We start from the raw sequence: 11,233 nt of genomic DNA on the forward strand, positions 1-11,233 counted from the left end.
TTCATGGTGACCTTAGCAAATACGTTTTTGGAAAAAGCGGATTGGAGTATGGTTTCTACCCATGCCCATGCCTCTATGGTCCTCTTTCCCAGCCCCACCCACTGAAGAGACCATCCCTGCAATCAGACAGGAAGCTGCACTGAAGACAGGGGTGGCTAACGCCAGCTATATGTCATCTGGAATCTGACAACTGTCAGTTCTTCAGTCTCTTAGGAGTCATTGATCAATATACTGCATGAGCTAAAGACCCATAGCTTGCAACTGCAGCCCTCACATTTCCATCCCTGTTTATTTACTAAGAAAGCAATATGGAGCGGTAGTTAAAAGCACCAATCCCAACTCTGCTATTTACATACTACATATCTTCAAGAAAAGGACAGCTTCTCCAAGATTCCATTTCCCCATCTCTGGGAAGAGGAATAACCACGGCATACATCCGACGAGCTTGTGTGTTCAGGTGCTTAGCCCAGCACCTTACTCAAGTAATCTACAGCCACTGGTAGTTAGTACGGATAATTCAGTTAGCTGGGAACTCAACTCATCAAATTATCATCTAGCCCATGCTTTCCACGACGAAAAACACACGTCTGTTTATCAAATGCTCTTGTCGGAATCGAAGTGCGTGATACCCGGAGTACTTTACTGATCGATCAAAAACAAACAACTGAAAGAGGAAATAAAGTTAGGCCAGTGTGACCTGAGCTTCTGCAGGCTCTCAGCCATTGCTGGCTGCGCTGCCTTTCCTGGATGTTCATACAGGGTGTGTTTAATGATCGGGTTCCAGTGCTACATCCACTGCCTTCTAGTTTTTTGAATCCACATTTTTCTCATTTTTGAAAACTGGAATAACATATTCCTGTCTCCAGTTCCCTGGCCTGGCTCCCGGTTTCTGATTTCTCTAAGATTGCTGACAGTGGTTTGGTAATCACATCTGCAAGTCCTTTCTATACTCTAGAATTTAATCCAGCTTGAACCCACTAGTGTCTGGTTCCCCTTTTATTACCTCTTGTGCTATCTTGGTCTTCACTTTGTTCCTTAAAATCATGTTTTATATATATTATATATTTATATATATTATATGTATTTTAATATATATAATGAAATACATATGAAATAATATAAATATATATGTAATACATGTTTATGGCTGAAAGTTTTTATTTAATTTTTTCAAACATCTTTATTGGAGTATAATTGCTTTGCGATGGTGTGTTAGTTTCTGCTGTAAAACAAGGTGCATCAGCCATATGTGTACATATATCCCCATATCTCCTCCCTCTTGCATCTCCCTCCCACCCTCCCTACCCCACCCCTCTAGGTGGACACAAATCTTGGAGCTGATCTCCCTGTGCCATGTGGCTGCTTCCTACAAGCTATCTATATTACATTTGGTAAGTCCATATCTGTCCATGCCACTCTCTCACTTCATGCCAGCTTACCCTTCCCCCTCCCCATGTCCTCAAGTCCATTCTCTACGTCTGTGTCTTTATTCCTGTCCAGCCCCTAGGTTCTTCAGAACCATTTTTGTCCTTCTTTCTCTAATTGCTTTAGGTGTAAGGTTAGGTTTATTTGAGATGTTTCTTGTTTCTTAAGGTAGGACTGTACTGCTACAAACTTCCCTCTTAGAACTGCTTTTGCTGCATCCCATAGGTTTTGGGTCATCATGTTTTCATTGTCATTTGTTTCTAGGTATTTTTTGATTTCTTCAGTGATCTCTTGGTTATTTAGTAGCATATTGTTTAGCCTCCATGTATTTGTATTTTTTACAGATTTTTTCCTGTAATTGATATCTAGTCTCATAGCATTGTGGTCGGAAAAGATACTTGATACAATTTCAATTTTCTTGAATTTACCAAGGCTTCATTTGTGACCCAGGATATGATCTATCCTGGAGAACATTCCATGAGAACTTGAGAAGAAAGTATATTCTGTTGTTTTTGGATGGAGTGTCCTATAAATATCAATTAAGTCCATCTTTTTTAATGTATCATTTAAAGCTTGTGTTTCCTTATTTATTTTCATTTTGGATGATCTGTCCATTGGTGAAAGTGGGGTGTTAAAGTCCCCTACTATGACTGCGTCCCTGTCGATTTCCCTTTTTATGGCTGTTAGCATTTGCCTTATGTATTGAGGTGCTCCTATGTTGGGTGCATAAATATTTACAATTGTTATATCTTTTTCTTGGATGGATCCCTTGATCATTATGTAGTGCCCTTCTTTGTCTCCTGTAATAGTCTTTATTTCAAACTCTGTTTTATCTGATATGAGAACTGCTACTCCAGCTTTCTTTTGATTTCCATTTGCATGGAATATCTTTTTCCATCCACTCACTTTCAGTCTGTATGTGTCTCTAGGTCTGAAGTGGGTCTCTTGTAGACAGCATATATACGGGTCTTGTTTTTGTATCCATTCAGCCAGTCTATGTCTTTTGGTTGGAGCATTTAATCCATTTACATTTAAGGTAGTTATCAATATGTATGTTGCTATTACCATTTTCTTAATTGTTTTGGATTTGTTATTGTAGGTCTTTTCCTTCTCTTGTGCTTCCTGCCTAGAGAAGTTCCTTTAGCATTTGTTGTAAAGCTCGTTTGGTAGTGCTGAATTCTCTTAGGTTTTGCTTGTCTGTAAAGGTTTAAATTTCTCTGCAGAATCCAAATGAGATCCTTGCTGGGTAGAGTATTCTTGGTTGTAGGTTTTTCCCTTTCATCACTTTAAATGTGGCCTGCCACTCCCTTCTGGCTTGCAGAGTTCCTGCTGAAAGATCAGCTGTTAACCTTATGGGGATTCCCTTGTATGTTATTTGTTGTTTTTCCCTTGCTGACTTAAATATTTTTTCTTTGTATTTAATTTTTGATAGTTTGATTAATATGTGTCTTGGCGTGTTTCTCCTTGGATTTATCCTGTATGGGACTCTCTGCCCTTCCTGGGCTTGACTGACTATTTCCTTTCCCATATTAGGGAAGTTTTCAACTATAATCTCTTCAGATATTTTCTCAGTCCCTTTCTTTTTCTCTTCTTCTTCTGGAACCTCTATAATTCGAATGTTGGTGCATTTAATATTGTCCCAGAGGTCTCTGAGACTGTCCTCAATTCTTTTCATTCTTTTTTCTTTATTCCTCTCTGCGGTAGTTATTTCCACTATTTTATCTTCCAGGTCATTTATCCATTCTTCTGCCTCAGTTATTCTGCTATTGATTCCTTCTAGAGAATTTTTAATTTCATTTATTGTGTTGTTCATCATTGCTTGTTTGCTCTTTAGTTCTTCTAGGTCCTTGTTAAACATTTCTTGTATTTTCTCCATTCTATTTCCAAGATTTTGGATCATCTTTACTATCATTACTCTGAATTCTTTTTCAGGTAGACTGTCTATTTCCTCTTCCTTTGTTTGGTCTGGTGGGTTTTTACCTTGTTCCTTCATCTGCTGTGTGTTTCTCTGTCTTCTCACTTTGCTTAACTTACTGTGTTTGGGGTCTCGTTTTTGCAGGCTGCAGGTTTGTAGTTCCCGTTGTTTTCGGTGTCTGCCCCCAGTGGCTAAGGTTGGTTCAGTGGGTTGTGTAGGCTTCCTGGTGGAGGGGACCAGTGCCTGTGTTCTGGAGGATGAGGCTGGATCTTGTCTTTCTGGTGGGCAGGGCCATATCCAGTGGTGTGTTTTGGGGTGCCTGTGACCTTATTATGATTTTAGGCAGCCTCTCTGCTAATGGGTGTTTTTTTTTTTCCTGTCTTACTAGTTGTTTGGCATAGGGTGTACAGCACTGTAGCTTGCTGGTCGTTGAGTGGAGCTGGGTCTTAGCGTTGAGATGGAGGTCTCTGGGAGAGCTTTTGCCATTTGATATTACCTGGACCCGTTTGAAATTATTGGACCCTGGTGGACCAATATCCTGAACTCGGCTCTCCCACCTCAGAGGCACAGGCCTGACACCCGGCCGGAGCACCAAGACCCTGTCTGCCACATGGCTACGATGAAAAAGGAGAAAAATAAATAAATAAATAAAATAAAGTAAAATAAAGTTATTAAAGTAAAAAATGAAAAAACTATTATTAAAAATAAAAAAGTAATACAAAATTGAAAAAAAGAAAGAAAGAAAAAAGAGAGCAACCAAACCAATAAACAAATCCACCAATGATAACAAGCGCTAAAGACTGCACTAAAAAAAAAAAAAAAGGACAGACAGAACCCTAGGACAAATGGTAAAAGCAAAGAAGGCACAGCATGGTGGTAAAGGTTATCCCTTAGGGGCTGCTGGTACTCATGATCAGGCGACCCTTTCTGGAACTGCTGATTGAGAAAATGTAGCAGGTCCTGTTCAGGTTTCCTCCTGATGAATGATAGTCAAAGAAGATAGGCTTTGAATCCAAAAAGTAAGTGAAAGTTGTTAAAATATGGTTAAAGCAAAATGATGAGGCCAGAAATCTTTGGTAATCCTAGCAAACGGGGATAATAATGGCACCTTCTGATTTGGTGTAACACCTTTCCAGTATTTTGCTGTGTGGAAACACACACACAATCTGTTGGATAAACAAAGCATGAAGATGCCTCCATATAATTCTTTTTCTACATCTTTATATCTAATGTTAGCATAGGCTTCAGTGTAGGAATGTGAGATCATTTTTACTGAGTTCAGCCCCTTTGTTTGAGCACTTTGGCTTTTCAGCTATTTGCTGCGCTATCAAGGTTACAGTCATGACATTGATAAACGGAGCACGTGCTCAGTAAACAGCCTCTGATATCCTTAAGCAAGGAGGCTCCAGAGGCACGAGAACACAGACTTCAGAGTTAGAGGTGCCGTGTACTGATGTTTCTCATCCTTCTCCTATATGGCTGACCTCAGGCAAATCACCCCATTCCTCAGGGACTCACACTCCATTCTGAGAACTCTCTCCTGCTAAAGGGCGTGACAGACAGTGGCTCCCAGAATGGCTTCTTGTGAAGGTTAAATGGGACCCTGAATATAATGCTTACAGCACAGTGCCTGGTTCTTAAGGAATATCTGAAAAATGGTAGCTGCTGCTGTTACTATTATTTATGTCGTAAGATGCTGTATGGTTCAAGTTCTATGTACTTTCAAAGTAAAGACACTGTTAGAAGTCAATGACTCCCTTAATTCTGGAATTTACATTTTGAACTCAATGCAGTGAATGGAATCCAACAGCCTACCATAAATAGCATCAGCATGAGGACTCACATGGAGACACTCATTTCAGATGTATAACAGTTCTGCTGTGACAGGACATACATGATCCTAAAAATTATCATGCAATGCAAAGTAGCGCAAGGAATACCACAGGGCTCATGGGAAATGGGGCTACAGCAGAGGCTCTCAGTTACTCATAAAATCTCGAAATCTCATGTAATTTTGCCCCTCTCCCCAGGGAACACTTGGCAATGTCTACAAACATTTTTGTCACAAGTGGGAGGGGGTGGGCAGGAGAGGAGGTGGTGCTACTGGAGTCTAGTAGGTGGAGGGCAGGGTTGTTGCTAAATTCCCTCCCCTGCACAGCCCCCAGGGCACAAAATGACCCAGCCCCAAATGCCAAGAGTAACAAGGTTGAGCAACCCTGGGTTAGAGGTACAACACTCAAAACCTTGTCAGCAATACATTAAAAAAAAAGAATACGAATCTAATAAAAACAGAAACACTGTTTTACCTATGTTAATTGGTGAAAAAAATGCATAAATAACTGCAATAAATATACACTTTGCCTTGAAAAAGACCTGTCATTGCCTGTGGAAATGGGTGTTGGAAGGGTCTCAGCTTGTGAGCAATTATGAAGTGGTGGAAGCAGGGTTATCTAAAACTGGATGGAAAGCTCTAGATGTGGATGGTGTGGCTCATAACATGTGGAGTGAACCAAGGTAGCTGGTGGATGTCTGAGGGGGTGTGTGTGTGTGTGTGTGTGTGTGTATTTTGTGTATTCCCACACAGCCCAGTTCAGCGCGGGACAGTTTTCTAATGCTCGTCAAGTGTTTTTTGGGGGACGAAATCTTGCATAAGCTAACATGAAATTTGACTATATCCAAATTATTCCCTAATATATCAATGGCACTAGAACAAATCCATGTGTTCAAAACATGTCTTAGAGCAGAACTGACTGTCCATATTTATTGAATTGACTAAAACTGTACTTCACAGCAACGATTCTCGAAAGTGCGATAGACTGCATTATCAAAGAGACCTTCAACCAACAGAAATTATCAGACAGAAATGTTCCAGAGAAGCCCTGTTTAAATAAAACCCTTTCACACGCCATTGTATATAGCACAAGACTTTTCCATGACCTGGCAAGTGGCCTATACTATTTATAACAGTCTATTTAAAATTCTGTATAATGCTGAAATATTTAAGGATGAAATTATATGATATGTGGAATTTGCTTCAAAATAATCCCAGATGGGGACAGTGGGTATTGGGGCTAAGAGGAAACAGGAATGGTCATGTGTTCACAAATGAAATGAGAAGATCAGAACATGGGGCTTGGTTATAATCTCTCTACTTTTGTGTGATAAAAAGAAAAAGGAGTTAATTATGTCTAAGCAGTGCATTTGCAAGCAGGTTCAGATAAATACTGATTTTAAATGGTGATTTTTAAATGGCTGTTTTTGAACACAGGGTTCCTGTGTAGCTATTGAAGTGAAATATCACGTTAAAAAGACAGGCTGTACTGAAGGTATTTAAAGCATGCTTTCTTTCTGCAGTTTCCAAAGGACTGGGTCTTACAAGTAGAGTATGATGATTAGTAAAATCAGGTGTCAAAAGGACAAAATTAACACTCAAGCCAAGGTCAGTGACCAGGGCCTGTCACTCGGAGGGGTTGTTTCACAAGCTGAGAATATCATAAGCCCTCACAGTAGAGGTGAGACTGCCAGCCAGGCCCTGGGCAGATTTGCTCCATGGGAAGAGTGACTGAGAAGCATATCGTGGTGGTTAAGTGCATGGGTGGGCCTTAGAGTCTGACCTCACTGGGGAGGCTTGATTCCACCAAGTGACCTTGGGCAAGTTAACCTAATCACTCTGAAAAATTTTGTTTCCCTTCAAGTTTGTGAAAACTGGATTCTCTATGTAAAGAAAAAAAAAAAGAGCAAGATTTAAAGAAACAACAAAATAAAGGCACATCAATAGATTTGCCAAAGCCCCTGAGCAACTCTGTGTTACTCTTTGGAGCACCAGATGAAAACTAGAAATACTCTCCCCTGAAAAACACACACATGAATTCACAAAAACATTTGCATCAACGTCTGGAGAGTCACAGACCTCTTAACATCCATCCAAGGCAGTGGGTTAAGAATCTGGATTACAGCTGCACCCACCTTCAGTCTAGAAGCCGAGGGGTGGAGACAGGTTGAATATGTCCCTGGCACCGCAGCTGTCCCTCCTGACCTATTTCTCCTATCTGAACTGTTTCCTCCAGTCTCCAAATCTACCCCATTCTTCCCAGTCCGTCAATTTCAGGAAGCCCTTCTCATCCAGTGCTATCTGCAGAAATTTCTCCTCTGACCTCACAGTAAGTAACTTATCAGTGCTGCTATTTTGGTCCTTAATTGTACACTCTAAGGATGCTTGCCTGATGATTCCTGGATCTGCGTATGTGCGTGTTGCCTGTATAACTAGATTGTGAGCAACACCATTTATCGCACTTCCTAGTGGATCCTCCCAGAACAAACCATGTGGAAAACTAACAAACAGATATGTGGTTTGAAATGAAATATTTGTCGAATGAATGCTTCAATCAATCTTTTACCCTTTTCCTTACTCCTTTCCCTAATACTTTAAGTTTAGTACTCTCTGCTCCTTCTGTCTGGAGCCCCTTTTCCCCAGGACTCCCTAGCACACTCCCATTTATGTTTTGAATCTCAGCCCAGAACCTGCAGAGAAGTCCTCTGTCCCCCACTTTCTACCTCTCTTGCCGCCCTCCTCCTCCCCAACTTCATGGGATAGCCTCTGCAAAGACCACTGCCATGTATCTACATGCAGCGCATCATATGGCAGTGATTCCCCATGGGTGGTCTACCCACTGCAGAGGATATGTGAGGCGCACTGGGTATGTGGTACATGGAGGAACAGGTTCACTTGTTCATGCATTTATTTTAATGTGCATTTGTAACAATGTAATTAATATATCAGACCCAGGATTTCACAATGTATTGATTAGGATGAGGCTAAGCGAAAAACAGAGACAGAAAGTCAGTTTAAAGAAAAATAGTGAGTGAGATAAGAATAGTGAGTCCCCCTTGCTATGGTTTTAGAGCAAAATCTGTGAAGGTGGGGTGCGTTCATTCAGTCAGTATTTTTGAGCACAAGACTGACATTTGGAAAAGGTAGGTGTTTTGTAACATAGGCATCTCCCTGCCTAGGAGGCAGGGACAGGAACTAACTCAGCTCCACAACCCCCGGACTTGAGGCTCACGCATGGTTTGCTGAATCAAATCATGCAGAACTGCATTAAAAAATTCTGTCCCAGAATCAGCTTTGCCTCCTTAAAACACTATCTTTTCTGCTGCCTGGAACAGAGGGAAAGCAGGAAGAGGGGAAAGAAGATCACAACTCCTCTTCTCCCACCACATCCCCAAGTGGTACAAATATACCGTCACAGGAGCCTACCCCAATCTAAGCCCACCGGATGCCTTTTTTTGTTGCTCTGTCATCTTCCCGGCTGTTCTAGTCAGCATAAAAGCTTACTTAGGCATGTGCAAAGAGCGGCCATTGCCTTTAGCGCAATTAACCAAGGACTCTCAGAGCCTCCTTTACCGTGAGGAGTGGTTTTACCCACCCAGGCATTTGCTAACTCCAAGGAACAAGGAGCTAGCTATGGGGGGCGGCGGGGGGGGGGCGGCGGGGGGGGAGTGGTGGGGTGGGGGGCGGATTTACTGCAAGAGGAAAAGCAAAACTCGAAAATTGCCCAAAGGGAAAACTGAGTCAACCAGCACCTACCGGAAGAGACTGGAGGGTGGGGATGGAGGGGGAGGTTGCAGAGGGCTCTCCCCCAGGAGGCAGCTGAAACCCCCCAGTTCTGAAGGTCTTTGTGTAAGAGGTGAGGGGCTGTGGTGGGCCCAGGGGGGTGTGGCTGGCTAGAGAACAAAGAAAGGAAAAGGGAAAGTCAAAGGTGCTTCCACTTTTCAAGGTGACTTAGTTGAACGAATCCAAGATTGAACTGGCTCTAATCACTAGTGATTCATTTTGAGAAAATCACAAAGGGGCTCTTTCCCCTCCTCCGCCCCCCCCCCAGTTTCCGCTTTAGGGATTTCCCAGGCTAAGAGGGCAGCCCAGCTTGAGTCACTGGGTTTAAGAAACCAAGAAATGATAACATGAAACAGATCGACTACCCTTCTAAGGACTGTTAACCCTGTGTTTACAAGAATTCTTTTAACAATAATTTATCTACAATCCAATTTGGATTCTTGTAAATCTGTTTACTATAAGGCTCCTGATTTCTTTCTTTTTTCTTTTGCACTATATCTTCCAACTTGGAATGATGAGAGGTCCACCTAGAAAAAAATGACAAGTTGAAATTCTCATCATTTACGTCTGCTGCTCGTTACCAGGTACAGGGAACAGCTCTCCTTCTTCAAGGGGAGCGGTTAGGTATCTTTAATAGAGCGATTTCACCGGAGCATCGATATAATTTCATTTCTATTTGACTGAGAATAACTGTTAGCATTTTTGAGTGCCTGATGTATTCTAGGCACTTAACATACATCATTTTCTTTATTTCACAAAAGAATCCAATGAGATAAGTAATATTTCCTTATTGAACTGTTAAGAAAACTAAGACCCAGGAAAGCTACGTGATCGGTCCACAACCACCCAGCTAATTAGAGGCAGAGCCAAGATATGATCGTCAGGTTTTATCTCTTCCAAATTATAGGTCTTTGTACTCCCCTTATTGCTGTTCAAGAAACTCTATAGAGAAAGGACTTACAGAAAGAAAAAAGGAATGAGATTTAATAGAGGAGCCAAGTAAAATATGACTTATCACAGATATCCATAACGTATGACATATCCCTTGCTATGAAATAACTGAACAACCTCACTTCTTTTTTCATAAGCACTGCTCAGCCTCCGTGAGTCTCCCTGGGCATGTGCCTTAATGTCCTCTGTTCATCCCCCAGTCAGATAACCTCAAACCACACTGACATCACACTATTTATTTTGTTAACGGTTGGGAAGATGGGGAATGGCCATTTATGGGACATGCATTTCTTATTAGACTATTTAATTCCTAGTATTTGTGAGTACCAAGAGCCCAGTGTTCAACAATCACTCATTTCCATGAGGATCTGAGATTCTGAAAAGAAAGTTTCATTACAATTGTGGAGTCTCTGTCGTTTCCAATTCAAGGAGTATCTTCTCTTACTGTGAAATAATTGAATAGCCAGAGTCAGTAGAGACGGAGAGAGAACAAAGGGCTGACATCTCTAAAAGAAGCAGAAGATGAGAGAGACTAAAGGGAAAGCCCATCTTCCAGGACCACACTTTGTGGCTCTGCTATATTCACACCTCATCACGATGCGCCATCTTGAATATTCATGCCATTGCACTGTTTTTATTTTCTGAGTATTGGTTTCAATGCTTAATGATAATCCATGGGGTATCGTCTTCCCAGAAACAACCTCCTTATTCATGGACTGTCTGAATTGACTGCTCGATTTAGCAGTGATAAAAATACAGTACAAGGGCTTCATGTTTCTTAATTACCCGAAAGGAGGATAACTCGTAGTGCCGGGCCCTAAGGAGGTCTCCTCGCAAGTCCCGGTCATGTTCACCCCAGTTGCCCTCTTGGAGAGAGCTCTGTCTAGGAACTTTTAACCTTCAATGTTGTAATGTACTACCGTGCATGCACTTCTAGCCCTTCGTATCCCCGGGCCAAATATTGGGGTAACAACTGCCCTTTCATGATATTGTCCAGACCCTCTTAAGCCTGCTCTCACACTCCGCAGCATTCTTGTAGGCTGCTAGAAAGACTGGAGCTGGGCAGGCTCATAAAACACAAGAAATGTGCCTCCTTCTTAAAGATCCCAGCCGCTCAGCATACTCTCACTGGGGGGTTGTGCATTCTCTAGATCCCTCAACGTTCCAAGCAGAATCCTGAGCCAGTAGCTTAGGTTTGAGTCGAAATGAATCAAGGGAGGAAGGGCACATGTTGTTATCATTTCCCTTTACAGATGATGAAACCAAAACCAATAGGTCCAAATCATTTGCCTGGTGTCACAAACCTAACTGATCATAAATGGTCAGGC

The sequence above is a fragment of the Pseudorca crassidens genome, chromosome 10 (genome assembly GCF_039906515.1).
Source record: "Pseudorca crassidens isolate mPseCra1 chromosome 10, mPseCra1.hap1, whole genome shotgun sequence".
NCBI lineage: Eukaryota > Metazoa > Chordata > Mammalia > Artiodactyla > Delphinidae > Pseudorca > Pseudorca crassidens.